We start from the raw sequence: 20,490 nt of genomic DNA, 5'->3' as shown, positions 1-20,490 counted from the left end.
GGAAGCTTGGTGGGGGGGGGCTTCCGGGAACAGAAGGGGTTAGAGCTGCCAGACTCCCACGGCAAGAGCCAGACGTCAGGCTCTGTGCCAAAGAGGCAATCAGGACTGTCATGACAGCGGTGGCCCGATGTCACTCCAAGTTCAGGGGAAGGAAAGGAATCTGGAAGAGGCCTGTTGCCCCAAAGCAATGTCCAGAGAAATCCTTTGTGCACTCATACACCTATCAAGTTGCAGTCCTTCCTAACCCCACCTTTCGGAACTTGTCTGGATGTGGGATTCCCTGTGGTTTTGGTGACAGCACCCGGTGCCTTCTCTGGATCCTGGAACCTCAGGCTGCTTGTCTCTGTGTTGCCTCTGCCCAGGCCAGACAAGGTCCTCTGGAACCCCTCTCCTGTGGCACTTCACATTGTCTACAGGGGGTTCTATCATCTGGGGCTATGCCTTGCTCCCCCTTGCTTGGAGTGGGTTGAATGGTAGCTCTTTTTTTAAAAAAATTTTTTATGTTTATTTATATTTGAGAGAGAAAAAGAGGCAGAGTGCGAGTGGGGGAGGGGCAGAGAGCGAGAGGGAGACAGAATCCGAAGCAGGCTCCAGGCTCTGAGCCATCAGCACAGAGCCCGATGCGGGGCTCGAACTCACGAACTGCGAGATCATGACCTGAGCCAAAGTTGAACGCTTAACCGACTAAGCCACCCAGGAGCCCCGGAAGGTAACTATTAAAAAGATACACCTACACATCCTAGAACTTGTGCATGTGACCTTGTTTGGAAAAAGTGGCTTTGAAGATGTAATAAAGCCAAGGATCTTGAGGTGAGATCAGGCTGAGCTACCCAGTCGGTGGTAATCTGTTAAGGCAACCCCAGGAAACCAAGACACCCACTAACTTTTTAGTCCCAGCATCGATATCTGGGAAACCTTCTCTGGCCTCTCCAGTCTGGGATCTAGACCCTCCTTCGGGTTTCTGACCCGTCTCTGTGCCAGGCTTCTCCAACTGGCATTTATTCATGTGTATTAGAAAACACCTGGTCCACCTGATGAGCTGTTACTTTGCTGGGGTCACAAGCCTTGCTATTCTTATCAGCCATTGTTCTCCACCACCCAGAAACAAGCCCACTGTGTGATGACCGTATCTTATGTTTGTTCAGAAGTTACCAAGTAAAAGACATTACGAGGAGCATTGAGCACAATAGCTTATGGATTCCTTGCATCGTCCTTACATGGAAGGTACCCATTATTAGTTCTATTATATAGATGAAGGTAACCGAGGCTCAGAGAGGTGACATGACCTGCCCGAAGTTCACACCACTAGTAAGCAGAGTCAGGATTTGAACTTGGATCTTTGGCTCCAAAGCTTGCATTCTTAGCTTCTACTGCCTCAGGTAGCAGGTGCTCAGTAAAGATTTGTCAAAAAAAAAAAAAAAAAAAAAAAAGAATGATCCTCTCCTTAGGGCAGGATCCAGGCCTTCCTCATCTGGGATCTGGTACTTTTACGGCAGCGTCTTGGTCAGGGGCCTTTGCCGGAAGCCACGTGGCACACAAGTCTGGCGAATGGGTGACCTGGCTTCACAGCCCAGAACAGAGAAATCCGTCCAAGCAGGGAAGGGTTGCAAGAGGTGTCACTGTGCCGTCTAGAAGCTTGATGGGGAGCCGCTGGGAGGGGTGATGACTCTGGAATTTAGAGCAACTCCAGGAGCCCCACCTCTGCCAGCCCCAGGGGAATGCTGGGTGACGCCTTACTTTAGCAATGCGTGTTTACTGGTGAGCCCGGTATCCAAGCTAAGCTTAACTCCTGCTTGGCGTCCCCTGGTGTGTGTGTGTGTGTGTGTGCATGTGTGCGTGTGCATGTGTGCACGTGTGTGTGTGTGTGTGTGTTGAGGGGGGTGCAGTGAGAGGGGATAGATACAGGGGGGGTGTGATACGTTTCAGGCGATTTTTAAAAATCAAAAAGGGTTAAAATCAAAGTAGTATTTTGGTGCCTAAAGGGGGTAAACTCCCATTATCTCGAAAATTTCCTTTTGAGCAAAAGCCTGTTGCTGATAATTCTGAATAAATGAGGTGTTACCGTATTAATATTGTCGATAATGACAAACATTCGCGCAATTATTTTCAGGCTACAAGACATGCATTCATTCATTCATTCACTCACTCACTGGCCCTTGTATCATCAGATAGGAATGTTTACGGCTGTAAGATTTTGCATACCAAATAAGTGGCTTGAACCTAGCGGGTATTTCTTGTTCACGAACAAGAAATTTTAAGGTAGGAGGTGCTGGGTGGATCTGGCAGCTGAATGGTATCCCTGAGGAGCCACGTTCTTTTCTTTCTCTTCTGCCATCCTCGCTAACGGTGACATTTCCTGTGGTTACCAGTTGTCATCTGCAAACACCGCACCTCCCAAAGCAGCCTGGAAGGCGTGAGGAGGAAGAAAGGTCCAGGAGAAGGAGAGCCCTGTTCCTGCACCTCCCTCCTTTCCTCCCGGATGGAAACCTGTCCCCAGATCCTCAGGTGACCTTCCCTTATATCTCATTGGCTAGAACTGGGTCACGTGCCCACCCCATTCACGGTAAAGGGGAACAGTGTCGGCATGACTTATTTAGAGCCATCAGGCACCATTGTTGCCGGGCCTGAATTTGGGGTCTGTTAGCAAGAGAGAAGGCAGGGTGGCCATCGGGTTGGCCACATCCATTCGTTCCACAAACATCTTTCCTGTGCCTGTTCTAAGTGCAAGGGCCACACAAATGATCGAATGGAGTTCTGGTGACTGTCCTCTGTTATCTCCATGTTACGGATGAGCAAACTGGCTCAGGCTACTGAACCGACCTGCCCAAAGCCCCCGTCCAATGGGGATGATTCAGAATTCAACCCCACGTCGTTCTGAAGTCCATACTCTTTCCACCACAGGGAGCTGCCTCTTTGCACTGACCTGTCTGACTCACTGACCTGGGTGTGTGGCCCACAGCCTCCCTGGCAGGACGCTAACGGGGCTGTTTTATGCCCTGATCTCTCCTGGCATTTCTGGAGTCCCAGGATGCTCCTGTGGGATACAGATGGGAGATACCCCCTCTCTAACAAGCAGGCAGGCTCCCTGCAGATGGGCCCCAGATGGTGGCATTATCTGAGCAGTGGGATGGAGGCAGGGGAGGGGTACTGGGAGAGGGTGGGGGCCAGGCTTGGCCAGCCAAGTGTTCGGTGGAGAGCATGGCCCCCAGCCTGGAGGGACAGTGCCGTGTAGGTTCAGAGCTGCTGGCCTGTGACACGTTTGGCCAAAGTTGGCACCACTGGCCCAACCCTGACGCTTAACTTTTCCCCTGGATCAGGGATCAGTGCCTGGTAAATAGTGGGGCGGTCTCTGGGCTTGTTGAGGCTTCTCGGGGACAGGAGCGCTCCTGGCTGGGTCTTCACCTTTGGGCTCTGACCCCATCTGCAGACCTGAGCTCCCGGAAGCTCTTAGGTGGCTCTCTCTCATCGCCCACCCTTCGTGCCACATGAGGCAATAAGAGTTGGGTGCAGTCAGGAGCCTGGCCCTCTGGCTCTGCCTCCCAGCTCACCACTGATTCTCTGTGCAACGTTAGGCAGGTCATTCAACCTCTCTGTTCCCAGGTTTTCTCACCCGTCAAACGGGACCAATAATGGTGCCAACGCCATGGGATTGTTTTGAGGGTTGCATAAGTTAGTGTGTGAAACACTTTGCTCAGTGTTCGGTGCATGGGGAGTGCTCTATGGGCATCAGCGGGCCTTACTATTAACACCACCCACCTGGCCCCCGGCACCGTATGGGTCTCACTAGTTTGTTCAACCCAGATGTCAGCTGGATGTCTCCTTGCTCTTGTTTTTAAATTTTTAATTTATTTTTGAGAGAACGCGCGAGAGAGAATGAGAGCACGGGAGGGGCAGAGAGAGAGAGAGGGAGACAGAGGATCCAAAGCAGGCTCTGTGCTGACAGACAGCAGCACGCCTGAGGCGCGGGCTCGAACTCACGAACCGCGAGACGGTGACCTGAGCTGAAGTCAGACGCTCAACAGACTGGGCCACCCAGGCGCCCCACGGATGCCTCCTTGCTCTTGCATTTGAGTTAAAACTGGGGGGATCTTCCCAACTCCTATGGCTGGGGGAGGTCTGTGACTTCTCTGGGACTGCCATGAGATCCGGGCGCCTGGGGTCTCTGGTCCCCACCACGTCACCTCAAGCCCACCTGACTGAAGAATTCAGGTGGTTTTCACAGCCTCGCCAAGCATTTCAGGAGAGAGAGCGATGGGGGTGGGGACGTCACGAGGCCCCGCTGGCCACATGGTGCCATCTTACTGCCCATCCTCCCGCCTTTCTAGTCCCCCCTCCCCCGCCCCGCTCCTCCCTCTGTTCAGCCAGGATGCTTCTCCCTGAGTCATACCAGGCGCTACCATTTGTCAAGCACTGGTTGTGGGCCAGGAACCATTCTAAGCACTCTGCCGTCACCTCATTTAAACCTCACACGATGTCTGTGACTATACGCTTTTCCTAGCCTCATTTTGAGGGGCAAGGAAATGGGCGACACGCTCGGCCCAGGCAGTGGGGCCCCGAGCCGGGGGTCCAACTGTCCGCTGCACTGCTTGGCTTTTCTGGAAACCCTAGCTCTGGGCTCCGGGGCTGAGCTGATACCCATGTGAGCGCTCTGACTTGTCCCTTTTTCACTCTGTCTGTCTGTACCCACAGGGAGGCAGGCAGGTGCATAAGAAAGAGGATGAGCTTTGGTGCTGCTCAGATGGAGTCCTGGGCCTGGCTCTCGGGCCAGTCACCTCGCCTCTCGGAGCCTCAGTTTCTCCTCCTGTGAAGTGGCTTAATGACAGTATACAGGTTGTCGGGAGGGTCAGCACGGGTGACTATATAATCAGCCTCTCTGTCCTCAGCTCCCAGCCTGGGTCATGCCGGAAAGGGCGCGTTGGGTCACATTTCCATGTCTTCAGGGCTGGCTTCTGTCTGTGCAGCTGGCCTACGCTACGGTCTTTCTTGTTCTATCCCTTTCTCGTTTCTGTCTCTGGCCGAGTCCTCTCTCACAGTGAACTCCCGTCTCCCTGTGTTTGGGGTCTCCAGGGGCAGAGGGGCTGCTCTCCCCAGTGCCTCCCGACCCCCCTTGCCCCACAAAGCCAGCCCTAGGACAGAAGGAACAGGCTTGTGGGGGACAGACAATCTCTGAGCGGATGGGTGTGCCTGGCCCGGCCCGCCGCAGGCCGAGAGGACACGGGCAGATGACCCGGGGCTGGGCCGTGGCGGGCATCTCCCGGTGGCGTGAGAGGCAAGCAAAAGCTCCTGTGCCCACAATCCGCCTAGTTCCCTCTGTCGGCCCCGTGGCCACCTCCCCGAGTAGAGCTGCGGAGTGAGAGGGCGACGGAGCTGGGAGTCCTCGTTTCCAGCCCCAGGCCCGAGCGGCTTTCTCCAGTCTGTTCTTTCCACTCCTCTCCCATCAGGGTGGTCCCTGACCCTCCCCCACTCCTCTTTCCCCGTCTCTGTCTCTGCTTCCCCACCTGCCTCCCCTCGCCGTCTCTCCCTTCCCCGTGCCCCTCTGTCTCCGCCTTTCCCATCCCCAGCCACAAAAACATGCTGACAGTTGCTTCTCCGGGAGGCGTGAAGAGAGAGCTGGCAGCTGAGGAGCTGTGGAGGGGGCAGAGCCAGGAGCCTGGGGGGGGGGGGGGGGGGAACGTTCGGCATTCGGGGTGGAGAGCGGTGGTGTCCCGGCCAGCAGCCCCGGGAAGAGCCGCGGGGTCCAGTAAGGTCAACGCTAGGATAGCACTGAGGTCTGCAGGGAGCTGGAGGCAGGGCGGATAGGGGGTGAGGTTCTGAGGACGGGGTGTGTGCGCGTGTGTGCCCGCATATGTACGTGGGGGGTGGGAGTGAAGCCTGCAGGTTCTGCTGCTTTTCTGCGTCTTGTCCCTGTCCGCACTAGCCCACCTTGGGCCTGGCCACTAACACATGGGGCCATAGCAGATGGCACAGGAGACCGGTTCCTGTGAGCCGTGGGGGCAGCAGACAGGAGAGGCCTGCGGGTTTGGGAGCAGAAGGGGCCCAGTGTGCGTTACCGCGCCGTCAGTGATGCCAAGGGGCTGTGGAGGAAAACTGGAGGAGCGAGATCCTTGGGTCTCCTGCTCTCCAATGCCCTGAGCATGCTCCACGGCACTGAAGCTGTGACCAGAGGGCCAAGGGATCAGTCATCCCACACTCTTCAGTGCCAGGGAGCTCACCGCTCACAGAAGCAGCCCGTTCTGGGTTTGGAAACCGGTGTCTCCTGGAAAGAACAGACAGGGTGACAAACTCCTATTCATCCCTCAAAGCCCAGCTCAGATGTACCTTCTCATGGGAAGCCCTTCACCGCTCTCTGCCTAGAGACCTGCCGTGGCACCGAGCCCACCATCTGGTAACATTGCTGTACCTTTGTGACTTCTTTATGAAACATGCAGCCCCTTGAGGGTAGGGCAAATATCTGATTTACCTCTGTGTCCCCAGTGTTCAGCATGGAGTGACCCAGAGTGGGTTCTGAGTCACACAGATCCTTGGGTCACTCACACTGGGCCCGAGGAGTGGGGTTGTGTGAGCAACATGCTTCAAGCCCCGGGGTCCCTAGGACTCCAGATCTTGGTTAGTCACTTGTGAGCCCTGGGGACTGAGGGCCCATTCTAGGTACAGCTGGCCCCGGGACCCTGGGACGGACCCTGGGATGGCAGTGCTGGGAACCCCATTCTGAAGGGAGGGATGACCCTGACAGGAGACCCTGCCGTCTGAGAAGGACAAAAGTGGCCCGTAGGCAGAGTGTGTCCCTTCACCCTCCAAGCTGGCTTGTCACTACAAACCTAGATGATGTCTGTCTGTCTGTCCTTCTTTAATTCAGTTCTAAAGTGATTCCTGCACCCCCAATCCTGTGTCTAATGAACCTGACATTCAGAGAAAATGTCTTCGGGAAAGGTCACCAGAGGGAGGTGGCGTTCTCGCTGACAGCACCTGTCCTTCCAGCACGGGCAGACTCTCCTTCAAGACAAGTGCCCGTGCTGCTGTCCCTTGGAGCTGCCCCTCCCCACCAGCTGCCTCTGCTCCTTCAAACCTTCATCTGGAAAGACATGGCTCAGGACCCGCCTCATTTGTCTGTTCATGGTCCCTACTGGCCATTGAGACACAGGGACGACTCCGATCCCAGCCCTACCTGGCAGGGCACCCGGGAGGGCAGATCCTGGGCATGGCTACCCTGAGATCACACCTCAGGGGCAGGAAAGAGACGAGGCGGGCAAGGGAGGCAGACCCTCGTGGTGAGACGTCACATGCCCTGCGCTCAGAAGTTTGACCTTCGTCCTGAGGACAATGGTGAGTGACTGAAGAGTTTAGGCAGGGAGGGGCCCCTGGGTGGCTCAGTCGGTTAAGCTTCTGACTCTGGCTTTCGGCTCAGGTCATGAGCTCACAGTTCGTGAGTTTGAGCCCCGAGTCGGTCTCTTGTGCTGATGGTGTGGGGTCTGCTTGGGATTCTCTCTCTCCCTCTCTCTCTCTCTGCCCCTCCCCCGCTCATGCTCTCTATCTCTTGAAATAAATAAATAAACTTAAAAAAAAAGAGTTTAGGCAGGGAGACGTTGGTCATGTCTGTGTCGCAGGAGGACTGCTCGGGCTACGGGATGGAGGATGGGTGCAGGGGGGAGGTGAGAGGTGATGGGGCCCCCTCGCTTTTTGAGAGTTCTTCTTTAGATCCTATTTCCTTCTGAGAGTGTGCTGATTACTCAGCACCACAAGCTGGGGAGCACCTGCCATTGTGCTCCCATTACCGATGGTGGTGGTGGGGACAGTTTGGATGACAGGCTGCCCTTTGTCTCAGAAGGTCATGCCTGACCCCCCATTTGGCGTAGTTGTAATCTTCGCTGATTGCTGATCACGGATTTGTCTTGCAGCCGTCAGCTCTTGGTGTTCCTAGAGAGTTAAGGGGGCTGGAATTTGTTGTCCGACATCGTGGTTCAAGTCCGTGGGAACTGGGGCACCAGGCTTGAATCTGTCATGCCTCCGGTTCCTCGTTAGTAAACCGGGCACGGCGGTAGCCCTCTGCCCTGCACGCCCAGGACGGTAGTGAGAAGGACCCGCTTGTAAATGTGCAACGTTTGGCTGACGTGTTTGTCGTGTTGAGAAGCTGTTAACCCAAGTGCCGCTCCCGGGCTCTAGGAGACCATACGGTTAGGAATGTGTGTGCTTTAATCTTGGCTTTGTGGTTTCCTCACCGCCTGTCTCAGCCTCAGTTACTTAGTTTATAGCAAGGGGGTCATGGTAGGTGCCTACCTCAGGGTGTATTGAAGCGAAAGCTCTTTTCAAACCACAGCTGTGGACGGGCCCTTCCTTCTTTTGGGAAAGGGACACAGGTCTTGGAGCGACACGTCCTATGACTCGATGGCTGCGTTTGGAGCGCAGATCGGCCGCCCCCTCCATCCAAGGGCGTGGACTCCACGGGTGGCGTGTGACCTTGCCTCGATCCGTCGTAGCAGGGGCTGTGGCGCCCTGCCCAATCCCCCAGCCGTCCGTGCTGTCCTTCTGCAAGGTCCCGCAAGCCTCCGACGGAGGGCTCTCTCTTGCTTTGCACCAGGTACAGGCTGGAGCTGGTGTCGCTGAGAGCAGCCCTCAGCTAGCAACGGATGCAAGGTGACAGCTAAACACGGCTTCTCTGACCCTTGGGGGGGCCACCCGTGAGCCGTGTTCCACACCGTCTCCCGGGGGTGTCCAGTGCCACCGAGCCCCGGGTGCCCACGATGACAACCCGTTTGTTAACACTCTCTGTACCGGCTCCCTTCCCTCCCCCTGTCATCCCCATCCCCTTAGCTTTGCCTCCTGGGGGCACTTCCCAAATGAGTCACTCAAATCCTCGTCTCAGCTCTGCCTCTTGGTGAACCCAGTTCGGGACACCCGAGATGGTGGGGGGGTGAGGGATATGCTTCCCCCCGGAAACGAGGGAAGAGATGCGAGGAGGCTTTTGAGAGACGGGGGGTCCGAGCAAGATGGCGAGCACCCACAGGCTTAAAGACGAAAGGTGGCGACGAAGCATTACCGGGAACGGCTGAGGTCAAGAGCACTGGTTGACTTCTAAGTCACATGCTGTGCTGTGTAGCCACTGTCATGGTCCTCAGACCTCCAGGAGAACTCACTCGGGTGGAACAGCACGGCACTCACGGTTGCTTTGCAGAATCAAAAGGAAAGGCTGCAGCGTTCTTTGGGTTAGCTCGGGGCAGAGGGAAGACTCCAGTGACGGGGGGGGGGGGGCGAGACCCGGATGAGACAGAGAATTCGGCCGCGTGATGTCTAGGAGAAATAGAAGTCCCTGCAGGTATTGTTGGGGTTGCGGTGCCCCCCACCACCTGTGGCATACACGCTGGGGCCATTTTGCTTACCTAGTAAGAGCAGGGTGAAGCCACAAGATTGGACAACGTGGGGACACCCAGGTGCCTGCCAACAGGAGGTTATGTGCGTGAAGCACCCAGCTCAGTGCTTGGTTCGCCCTCATCACTCAGGAGACGGTAGAGAGGGCCCCTTCTGAGCAAGGTCGTATGCTGTGCCAAGCAGGTGCTCCAAGAGCATGAAAACTTGGCCTCGTAGAACCGGATTTGAAATAGTTGGGCCAACCCGGCGGGCTGAACCCCAACCCATCCCCTGTCCTCGCCAAGTGCCTGGGGATCCTCTCCATGCCTCACCTTCTCCTTTGTTAAGCAGGAAACTCCAGCACAAAATACGTGTTCTTTTGGTCGATTTTCTGGACATCCTTCATTTGGGAGCATCCAAATCTCACACTCTGGGGGCATTTTATTTCTAATTTGTGGCTAGACATATATAGCCACAAATAGGACTGCCGGTGAAAGTTGCTAAACGACCAGGAGGCAACTATTTTCTGTTTTTCCTTTTGTCTTGAAGTTGTGGTATCTTCCTGCCCGCCACAGGGCCTTTGCACACACCGTTCTCTCTGCTCAGAATGCCATCCTGCGGACACCACCCCTCCTTGCCGAGTTAATTCCTACCTGTCTTTTGCGTCTCAGCCCGGGTCTGGCTTATGAAGGAAAATCCTCCTTGATTCCGGGTTTCCTCTCTTACGGACTGTGTTCTTTCCCTCAACCTCAGCCTATGTGATTATGTGAATGGCGCCCGTGAGCCAGGAAGCACTACGAGGCAGGAACGGCGTCTGATTTTCTCCCTATTGTACTGCCAGCACCAGCACAGCTGGCCCAGAGAAGGTGCTCATTAGATATTTGCTGAAGAAATCAGTGGAGATATTTTTAGTTCCAGGGTAAAGGGGTAAACTTGGACCTCATCTGTGGGTTCCAGGGCTAATGGGGCCTCTTACGAGCCATCCCTCTGCCCTCTGCCTCCAGGTGAATCATTGCTTAAAATGCAAGCATTCCCAAGTCCTGGCTCAGCTTCCCCCCTCCCCACCCGTGTGCCTGAGGAGCAGTAATTGTGCGGGGATGCAAGTGCTCATTACATGAACAGAGGGCAGTGTGGGACATAAATCTAGAAAATTGAAAGGTAAGTGTTCTTTGTTCTCTCTCCCTCTTTCTCTCTCTCTCTCTCTCCCCTTTCCTCCCTTCCTCCCCTCCTCACTCACTCCCTCCCTCCCCCTCCTCTCTCTCTCTCTCTCTCTCTCTCTCTCTCTGTCTCTCTTTCTTCTATAGGTTCTTCTCTGAGCTTTCAAATGCTAATGAACATGGTGAATCCCCAGGAGGGTCTGCTCTGTAGCATGTCCCAAGTGTGTTTGATCCTAGAATTTATTGATTCATTGATTTTTTTTCTTTTTTCTTTCTTTTTTTTTTTACGGAGCAAATTTGAGATTCGTGTTTCACAAGACATTCTTGGGAAAATACTGACCTACAGAGTTAAGTCCAAGTTTCTTAGCTTTAAGTTTAAGGTCCATAAAGACCTGGGTCCTGTACGTCTCAGTGCTCCCCCTCCCTCTCCAGTTAGGGTGGTTTTCCCATCACCGCATACTCTCTCATGTCTCCATTCCCTCTGTCAGGATGTCAGTAACTCTGTTGTCTGCTGGCTGACCTCCTGTTCAAGACCCAGACCAAATATCACCTCCTCCGTGAAGCTCTCCCTCACCCTTCAACTGTGTTCCCAGAGCCCCTGATGTATCCTTCCACCATAACATGGCCATGATTGGCTATAAGGAGCTGTAGTGTTTCTGACCTCTTTTTAAACTCCCCGGGGTCAAGATCAAAGTCACGTATTCACAGCCGTGTTCCCAGTGATCAACACAGGACCTATCACATTATTCATGAATAATGGCATGAATGAGGGCTGAAACGGAAATGTTTCCGGTCTTTAGAAGGGTGGAGACAGAGATGGCCCGGCCTCCCTTGCCAAGATCTGCAGTGAAAATCTCTATCCCTCCATCCTTGTCTTCTGCTTCTATGGTTAACCCCATCCTGGGCAGCTGGAAGTGATATAGTCCATTCTGGTGAGCTTTCCTTTGGCTCAGGGGTGGATGCTGCACACAGTGTTTGCCCTAATCAAGGTTATGGGCTGGATTCTTCTGGTCACTTTGGGGTCTTCACCGAACTTGGCCTCTCATCGACACTGAACAGAATTGCTCACTCTCTCCTTGAAACATCATCTCCTCTAGGCTTCTAGGACACCACATCCAGCTCCCCAGTCCTTCCCCTTCCCCCGCCGGACCTCCGATTGTTGCGGGGCCCAAGGGGCTCAGTCCTGGGCTCTTCTCTACATTCTCCCCCAGGACATCACGTCTACTCCACTGGCTTTGAGTAGCACCTCTGTGCTGCTCTCTCCTGTCCTGACCTCACCCCTGAGATCCAGGTGCATTCACCCAAAAGCTCCACTGGATGTCTGAAGGCATCCAAACCTCCCAAGGCCAAAGGGGGATCCTTGGTTTGCCCTACCCCCAAATGGCTTTCCTCTCTGGTCTTCCCATTCCAGAAAATGGCCCCATTACTCACTTAGTTGTTGAAGCCCAAAACCTCTTAGCAAATGAATCTGTCAGTAAGTCCTGCATAGTTTATTCCTAAATATGGATGCAATCTGCCCCTTTTGAACCCTTCCTCTGCTATTGTGCCACCACGAGCTCTCACCTGGACCATTGCAACAGCACCCACACTGATGTCTCCGCTGCCCCATCTGCCCTACACTCCTTCCCATTGCCACAGGCCAACCTCATAGAGTTCGTGAAAGAGTGAGGGCTTTGGGGTCAGACGTGGGTTTATGTCCCGGTTCTACCACGTATGATCTGTGTGACCTTGAAGGAAGGACTCAACTTCTTGGAGCCTCAGTTTCTCATCTGCGAAACAAATATTAAAGCAATCAACTTGCTTTGGAGCTGAGGTGTCTCTGGGGCCTTCTTTCCTATGGTTAAGATGATGAGGTAGAGCTACAGGGTAGACTCCTTGAATTTGATTTCACCAGGAAAACACAAAGTCAGACTAAATACCCGGGGAGAATTGCATTTAGAAATATGTGTGTGCTAATTTTTGTGACCATTGTAATTGTATCTACTAAATGTCAAGCCCTGCTTTGGGTAATTTACATACATTGACATATGAGGTTTAAAACAACCCCGTGAGGATGCTTGGCTGGCTCAGTGTGTAGAGCATGGGACTCTTGATCTTGGGGTTGTAAGTTCGAGCCCCACGTTGGGTGTAGAGATTTCTTAAAAATAAAATCTTTAAAACAAGAATAAATAAAACAACCCCATGAGATATACTCATGCAGGAGACTCAGAGTAGTTAAGTAACTTGTTCAAAGGCACACAGCTGCTAAATAGCAGGGTCAAATTTTTGAACTTCGGTTCCATTCTTTGACCCTAAAGAAGCTGGCCCCACCCACACAGAGGTGGTCTCATTCAGCAGAGGGAGCCCTGGACTTGGAGTTGGCCCTGGGTTCGAGTCTAGGCTCTGCTGCTCAGAGAAGTTGCCTCAGTCAAGCCACTACATCTCTCAGAATCTCTATTACCTTGGGGCGTCTGGGTGGCTCAGTCAGTTAAGCATCCAACTCTTGGTTTTGGTTCAGGTCATGACCTCACAGTTCGTGGGTTCGAGCCCCACGTCAGGTTCTGTGCTGGTAGCATGGAGCCTCCTTGGGATTCTCTCTCTCTCTCTCTCTCTCTCTCTCTCTCTCTCTCTCTCTCCCCCCCTCCCTTGCTCATGCTTGCACTCTCTCTCTCTCAAATAAATAAACTTAAAAAAAAGAATCTCTATTACCTTATGAGAAAAAAAACATGAAGACAATAGCAGTTACCTCCTTAGGTGGTGTGAAATCAGATGTGATATGGTGTGCTAACGTGTTCCACAAACTGTAAACACGTGAATTATTATTTCCCCTCTCGGTATTTGTGAGCAATATGGGTCAGAGAGGCTGCTTTTGGGGGCCCCCGTCCTGCATCCTGGAGTGCATCAGCGTCACCGCGGTGTCCCCTGCCTTGTGAGCCGGGAATCTCACTTCTGCTCACCCTCCCCTTAGCTGCTATTATTTTCTTGACTCCGTTTCTCTCTTGAGCCATTCGTCTCTCGGTCCTTATGTTCCATTGTTCCAGCCTCCTGGAAAACCTGCCTAGAGGCTCTCACTTGGAAGACAACATCTGCCTATCCAACTCCCAATTTGTGTTACTGTATTATTCTCACTCAAGGGAAGACAGCAGTATTCTTAGCCCCCATGTAACAGTAAAGTTTTTGTTTGTTTCTTTTTGCATTTCCAGAGATGTTTCTTATTGGGATGGGGTTGTGAGAGGCTGCCTCTGTTCAGACACAGGGCTTCCTCTGCTTCCTCATTCGGGTCCCTGGGACCGAATGAGGTAGCCCCCAAACCTACCCTGACCCCAAGAGTTGAGCGCATGATGGCCTGTGGCCAGCAGGGGGCAGCAGAGGGCAGCAGAGTATGACCTAGAAGGGGCTGGCAGAAAGGACGCGTGGTTGGTTCTGTCTCTGCTGGGCCAGGGGCTCCAGGGGAGCCAGACCAGGGTCTGGTCACTGGGTCTGCCCTGCTCCGAGTCTCTAGGCCACACCCTCTGGGCTGGCCTGGAATAGACAGCAATGAAATGGGAACTGTCTCCAGAAGGCTGGTGGAAAGAATGCATCTCTAATAGGGTAAGGGAAGGCTGGTTGCAAGTGACAGAGATTCCACCGGAAATAGTTAAGACGGCTTTCATGTTTTATTCTCCTGCAGATTGGCTCCTTCCAGGAACGGGAACCATGGTCACCAGCAACTCCTGCCTCACATGTTCCCTGATTCATCGTCTTCCTTTGGTTCTGATTGGCCAAACCTCAGGGGGTGACTTATCCTCTGGAGTTGGGTTATGCCCTGCGCATGTGGCCAGGGGGGCGGGAGCATCCTCTGACTGACAGCCAGGGCTGCATGCTGGCCTGGGGGGAGGAGGGTTCTCCAGATGAAGGGCTTTCTCTTAGTGGGGCATAGATGGGCACTGAGCAGACACAACAATATGCATCGGCCACGGTTGTGTGTGACAGTGTCCCTTTGGTACAAGGGCACCCGCCATTTCTCAGATTCACGAGCTGACCTTCAGGGCCCAGGTTAGCAACCTTCGTCCCCACCCCCCTTTCTGAAATGAAGGGGTAGCATCCCAGGAGGACGACAACCTGTCTCTCCACCTTAAGTCGCCCTCCCCTCTGATCCCGTCATGTGATGAAGGGGTCACCATGAGCTACAGTCTTAGCTGGAGGGCATGAGAGGAGAGGAGGGGCCTGACTACCTCACTGAGGTCTCAATCAAGATCATGAAAGGAGAGGAGGGGCCTGACTACCTCACTGAGGTCTCAATGAAGATCGGCAATAAGGAATCATTACAAATGCTCTGCTCAAGATGCATTGTAAAGAGTGATTCACTCTGTGCCCGACATTTCCTGCTAGCCCTGAAAGCTAAGCAGGGGCTGCCTGTGCCGCAATAAATGCCACTATATGAGCATTATTAGTGGTATCTTCTGATCTGCGGGGTCATCTGGTGAAGCATGGGGGGCAGAGGGGTCCGTGCAGGCTGGAGGAGACCAGAGCAGTGTCCTGGAGCCCCCCTGGAGGACGAGGCAACCGAGGATGGGGACGGTGTGCCACACACCTGGGGCAGGCTCCGCCGTGGGTCCCATGGCGGGGTGGGGGCAGGGGGCAGACGGACGGGACTCAGGGGATCTGGCCAGATCATTGGGCAGTTTTCACCCAAATTCCTTAAGTGTGTAGAGTATCTGCCATATTTGTTCCCATTTCACCGTTGAGGAGGTGGAGGCTAAGAGAGAAAATGATTTGTTTCGATTCCCAAAGTCAGTGGTCAAAGCTAGGATGGGGTCCGGGGCTCCTGATGCTCAGACCAGGTCACACTCTCTGTTGCCTGGAGGGTAGAACACAGGCGGCTGGAAGGGGGAAAGAGAAGGCAGCTGCTGGGATGCGTCCCAGACATCTGGGGACGGAGGCCAGTCCGTCCCGCAGCACCCTGGTGGGATGCACGAGGGGAATTCTGTAAAGTGAGTCATTGGGATTGCTTTAGTGACAACGCTGACTGCCGAATGCTACTGGAGCAAATGGGTGTGCTCCCGTGGATGACTGCATTCCACCTTCTGGCACCTTCTTCAAGTCCAGACCTCTCTCCTTAGCTTCCAGTCCACATGTGCACAAGGACATTCCCTTGAGGAGCTCTCAGTCCTTTCTGTCTCCTTGGATCTCAAGCTCATCTCTCTTTCTCCGTCCCCAAACCGCTCCTTCTCCAGGACCCCCCACCTCAGTGAATAGGACCATCTTCCCCAAGTCATTTCAAGTCAGAGCCCCAAGTGTCACCTTCAGTTTCCACTCCCCTCTTCCCCACGTCCAGCCGATCCCCGGTCGCCTGGACTCCTCTTCCCTAGTGCCACTCAGATGCATCCTGGCCCGGGTCCCATCCAAGGGACCTGGACGACGGAAGCTGGGGTGGCTTCTCCAAGCACCTCTGGGGAGGTCTCCTCTTGCCGGGGCTGAGAGTGAGGCATGACGGGAGATGCCCCCATCGAGGGAGGGGCCAGCAGACTTGGCATCCTTTGGGGAGGGGAAGTAGGCATGGAACAGAACTGTTGACAGACTCCGGGCTGCTATATTGGGAAGATCTGACAACACACACAAGGAGAGAGTGAGGGCGTGTTGACGGCTGGTGAGAGGCGCGGGGGCCGGCTGGGGACGTGTCGCCACCACCCACGCAGGAGGAAGTTGGGAACAGATGGCTTGGGACCCGTGCCAGCCTCCTGAAGAGTCGTCCGCTCCCTCTCTCCCGATGCTGGCACCTGCCGAGCAACTGGGGAAGGGACTGCCGCGTTCTGAATGTGTGTCCCGAGATGAGAGTCCAACTGTGCACAGAGAGGCCTCCCTACCATGTGGCCTCAGTTTCCCCAGCCCATCCCAAGCCATCCGACCCTAACATCCTGCACCTTTATGTTCCCCTCCTGTGTTATCTCCTCCCATTCCCTTACCTCCGAGGCTCCCACCATCTTATCCCATCCCACATCCCAGAAATGACCCACGAGACATTTCTTCCAGTCGCATTTCGTGGTATCTCACCTTGAGTGGGTGCGAACAAGAGAAAGAGGTTCGTGTATTATTTTAGGGCTCTGCGTCCCACGCTGGTTTGGGACCTGCTAAGCACTAGCACAGGAGTCGGGCAGATAGAGTCGTGGAGAGGGTGGCTCGGAGGACAGTGGTCTCGCCCCTTCTCCTGACTTACCCTCCAGGCACAGACAGACCTGGACAATCACAGGCCTCTTCTCCAGGGGCAGCCCCGTGGGGTTAGTCCACATTCCGGATTCCTTCCGCCCGGTCTCCCACTGGACGAATCATTCCCTAGGGCGATGCGAGGGATATTTGTAGTTGAGTATCTCTGGGCACACGGTGGATTGAAGCTCCTGGCGGAGCGGACCTGGCTAGGAGGGGAGAAGCAGAAGTGCCTTGTGAGTGTTAGCGCAGCCCCGCCCCGTCCTCCACCGCAGGTGACAGAGGGGTTGAGGGGACCGCGACTCGCCTCCCACATCACTGACTGGATCTGAGGAGGAAATAAGAAAATGAGAAGTAACCTCCTTGTAAAGTGCCTGATGTGAGCACTCAATCCATTAAGCCCGTGTCGGTGGTTTGGGGGGAGGTGAAATGCCGTCTCTACTTCCTCGAATTATTTGAGCGGCTGTTCTGCAATGCCCCCCCTCCCCCATCTCCTGGATCCTCTGAAATGGGATCCCCATTCCCACTGGAGCTGTTGTTCCTCCCGAGGCAAGGAGGCGGGAGGGGAGACAACGGATTCCGAGAGACTGGCCAGCCTCAGCCCCCATCTTCTCCTCCCCTCAGTGAAGGGTGGTCATCCGTAAGGGACAGGGCACCTGCTGGGGCCGAGTCCACGCTGGCCCCTACCTTCCTCCCTGGGCTCCCCTCCCCTCCTTGCCTCAGCCCCCTCCTTCATGCTCACATGGCCTTTCCCACCCCTCCTGGGAGGGGGGGGGTCCCACCCTTCCTGGGAAGTTCACACGGACCCTATTCTCTGGGAAACTGCCGAGGGGACCTTGGCAATCAACCTCCTTTGTAACTCCTTTTCTGCTATGCCTCTCAAGTGACAAGGTCATGAATGCAGTCCAGAGACTTGGGACTAAGCTAGCAATTACTGAATTCCTGAGGGGGAGGACCTGAAAAGCACTTGAGTGTGTGTGTGTGTGTGTGTGTGTGTGAGTGTGCTCGCGCGTGTGCGTATGAACGTGTGTGAGTATGTGCATGCATGCCCAGGGAGTGGGGCACAATCTGTGAAGAACTCTAAACAGACCAGTTAATCATACCTAGAAGTAACCGGGTGATGAGAGGGGATTCCTGGAACTAGCTGGCCATTCAAGTTTTGGCTCTGACCGTTAGGAACTGTGTGGCCTTGGGCATGTCAGTTCACCTCGTGACTCCACTGTCCCCACTCCCGTGGGCGCCACGGGTAGATGTGACTCCTTGTTGGGGGCAACCAATGGCACCAGGGCGGGGCAGGAGCCCTGGAGAGTCAGGTGCTGCATGATGGCCGTTGTCATCACCAAGTGGCAGTTGGGACCCCCATCCCCGCTGACGTTCTAGAAGACAGCTCCACCAAGTGCACAGGACAACCATATGGCTTCAGGCTGGGGACGTCTGGAGGCTCAGGACTTCCACAAGCAGAGATGAGGGTGGCCTGGAGGACATTTCATGGGAGGGCAAAGGCTCACCTGGAGGTTGGAGGGTTGCGAGGGCAGCATCTAGCGGTCGGGGTTCGTGTGTGAGACGCAGGAGAGGTCACCTGGACGGGAAGATTGGCCAAACCAGTTGCAGCTCAGGCTGGCGAGAATGGAGAGCTCAAATTGGCCAACCCACCCTTTTCACAGATGGGCACACTGAGACTTGGAGACGGGCAAAGACATAGCGCTGCTGCAAAAGGAACTGGGGCAGCTCAGGTCTGAGCTCCCTGTCTCCACTTCCTCTAGTTCCAGAGGCCTTGAATGTCCAGCTAGAGCACTGGTCCACCTTGCTGCCCCGGGAAATCACTGTTGCCTCTCGAGCTGGGGAGTGTGGCTGAGAGATGATAGCAGACAGACTGGATCAGCTTCCCTTGAGTGTTGGCGCCCCTTGGACACCACTGGGAGCTTCTGACTGACGACACTGATAGGCTGGAGTCGGCTCAGGATGCTGGGCTGAACCGTCAATCCGCATCTAGATGGGAGGCCCCCGTCCTGACTGCATGTCGGGGTCACCTGGAGAGCGGAACAAAGTGCCCTAGGCTCTCCCAAGCCCGCTCTACAGGTGATTCTTCCCCAGCCAAGCTGCTGGCCATCAGGGCTCCACGGGGCCATCACACAGTCCCCTCCAGAGCCAGGCCTGGGGAATGGGTTTCCCGAGAAGAGCATGCCGGAAGCGTGATTTGTTACAGCTGAATTTCCATGGGAACAGGAAACCCGTGTCAAATGCCCCAGCCGGTCCCTCCCTTACGCACGTTTCCAATCACGTGCCACTGACCTGTCTGAAGCGCCTTACCCTTGGGCTGATTCTAATGAGACAGCACGCCCCGCCGTCCCCATTTGCTGGATCCCTAACTACCGCTGCCTTCGGGATGGTCATTAGCACCTCCACATTAATATCTCCCGTGTCCATCACGGCATCTCCCGTGTCCATCACGGCAGTGATTAGGGTCTGCGACTTGCCCGCCGGCTCCGGGGGTGTGGGGCGTCCCCGGGGCCTGGCTGCCATGCCCGGAGTGGGTGGGGGCAGCAGGGGGACAGGCCAGCTTGTTAAATCTAATTACCTGGCTGCAGACGGTGGGCCTGAGCCCTTCTGAGAGCCGCCCGGCCCACCGCCTAATCCTCTGCCTGCCTTTCGCCATAACGAGCCTGTGCCACCAGCTGCCGCGCGGCTAGATGGGACTGAGTTTAATTGCTACCCCAAATGTCAGCCCTTTCAAACCCACAGTATTTCATCACTTACCTTTAAAGAAGAGGGGAAAAAAAAAAATCAATTTGGACCGTGAGTTTCGGCAGCAAAGCCTGCAGAAAGGGCTGCCCAATTCTTCAGGAGAGCTGTTCTTTTCATTAAAATAGCTATTTTTAAAACTCTCTCCCTCTCTAACACGAGATGAAAAATCCCAGCTACAAGGAGAAACCCTTTCATGAGGGAATAATAATATAAAAAAAGAGTTTAAAAAAGCCCACTTCTAAAATGGGTCCTTTTTTTTTTTTTTTTAACCTCTCAAAAGGTTAAAAAAAGAAAAGAAAGGGTTTTATTCTCAAAGGGCTTTCACACCTGTGATCTCATCCACTCTCAGAGCAGCTGGGGGGTGTTGGGGGAGGGCAGGTGTCGTTGTCCCCATTTTACGGATGAAGGAATGCCCCCAGAGGCTAAGGAGTTGCTGGGGGCGGGGCGGGGGGGGCGGTGGCTGTCACACATCTATTCAAGCACCAGGAAAGAGGATCCCCACTTTCTGTTCCCCAGGCTGGCCTCTTCCTCTGGGTCCATCCGGTGCTGTCGCCAGAGACACCCACCTCCTAAATTCAAGCTATTTACCTACTAGTCAGAAAGTACAAGTAAGGGGCATAACAAAACAACAACAACAACAACAAAAACAACCAACCCCAGAGACCCATTGGAGTTTAACACTCATTTAACTCTCCGTGAGATCACAGCCATCCTTTCTTCCCTAGGGAGAATTTCCCCCCTTTCCTTTCAGAAGAAAGGGATGTAATTCTTTTGGAGATTACATTCCCCGGAAACTGGTTTCTTAAGCTCCCGCCTGAAGAAGTGTTCCAAAGTCTGCAGACTAATTAACCCCATTGTTCAGAATTAATCACCTCAGGAATATTTGGAGTCAACAAGAAATGTATCAATTGGGCTCTTAATAAACCTAATGAAACGACTCAACATAAAGGCATATGAAATAGACTGAAAACATTAGCATAAACCACCGACCTCCCCCGAGCTCTTAGCAGCACAATCTTAATTGACACTTTATTAGCACCGAGAATTGCTATCAATTTGGCAAATCCCCCCACATTGCCTACTG

The 20,490-nt window shown here is 54.2% G+C and overlaps 2 long non-coding RNA genes across 4 annotated transcripts; one reads left to right on the top strand and one right to left on the bottom strand.

The window, feature by feature from the left end:
* Positions 1-1,932: 1,932 nt before the first annotated feature.
* LOC131505014 (uncharacterized) lies at positions 1,933-14,907 on the top strand. Of its 3 annotated transcripts, XR_009258239.1 has the most exons (5): positions 7,234-7,323; positions 10,096-10,208; positions 10,347-10,500; positions 14,149-14,701; positions 14,753-14,907. It is a non-coding gene; the product is annotated as an uncharacterized LOC131505014 (long non-coding RNA). The 3 variants fall into 3 exon arrangements; XR_009258237.1 differs by lacking the exons at positions 7,234-7,323; positions 10,096-10,208 and adding an exon at positions 1,933-2,505; XR_009258238.1 differs by lacking the exon at positions 7,234-7,323 and having other exon boundaries at positions 7,335-10,208.
* Positions 14,899-18,003, bottom strand: LOC131505015 (uncharacterized). The gene is made up of 2 exons (XR_009258240.1): positions 17,765-18,003; positions 14,899-16,870 (listed from the first exon to the last, which is right to left on the bottom strand). It is a non-coding gene; the product is annotated as an uncharacterized LOC131505015 (long non-coding RNA).
* Between the last annotated feature and the right edge of the window lie 2,487 nt (positions 18,004-20,490).

This window comes from Neofelis nebulosa, chromosome 2 (assembly GCF_028018385.1).
Source record: "Neofelis nebulosa isolate mNeoNeb1 chromosome 2, mNeoNeb1.pri, whole genome shotgun sequence".
NCBI lineage: Eukaryota > Metazoa > Chordata > Mammalia > Carnivora > Felidae > Neofelis > Neofelis nebulosa.
This window is presented reverse-complemented; position numbering and strand designations above follow the sequence as displayed.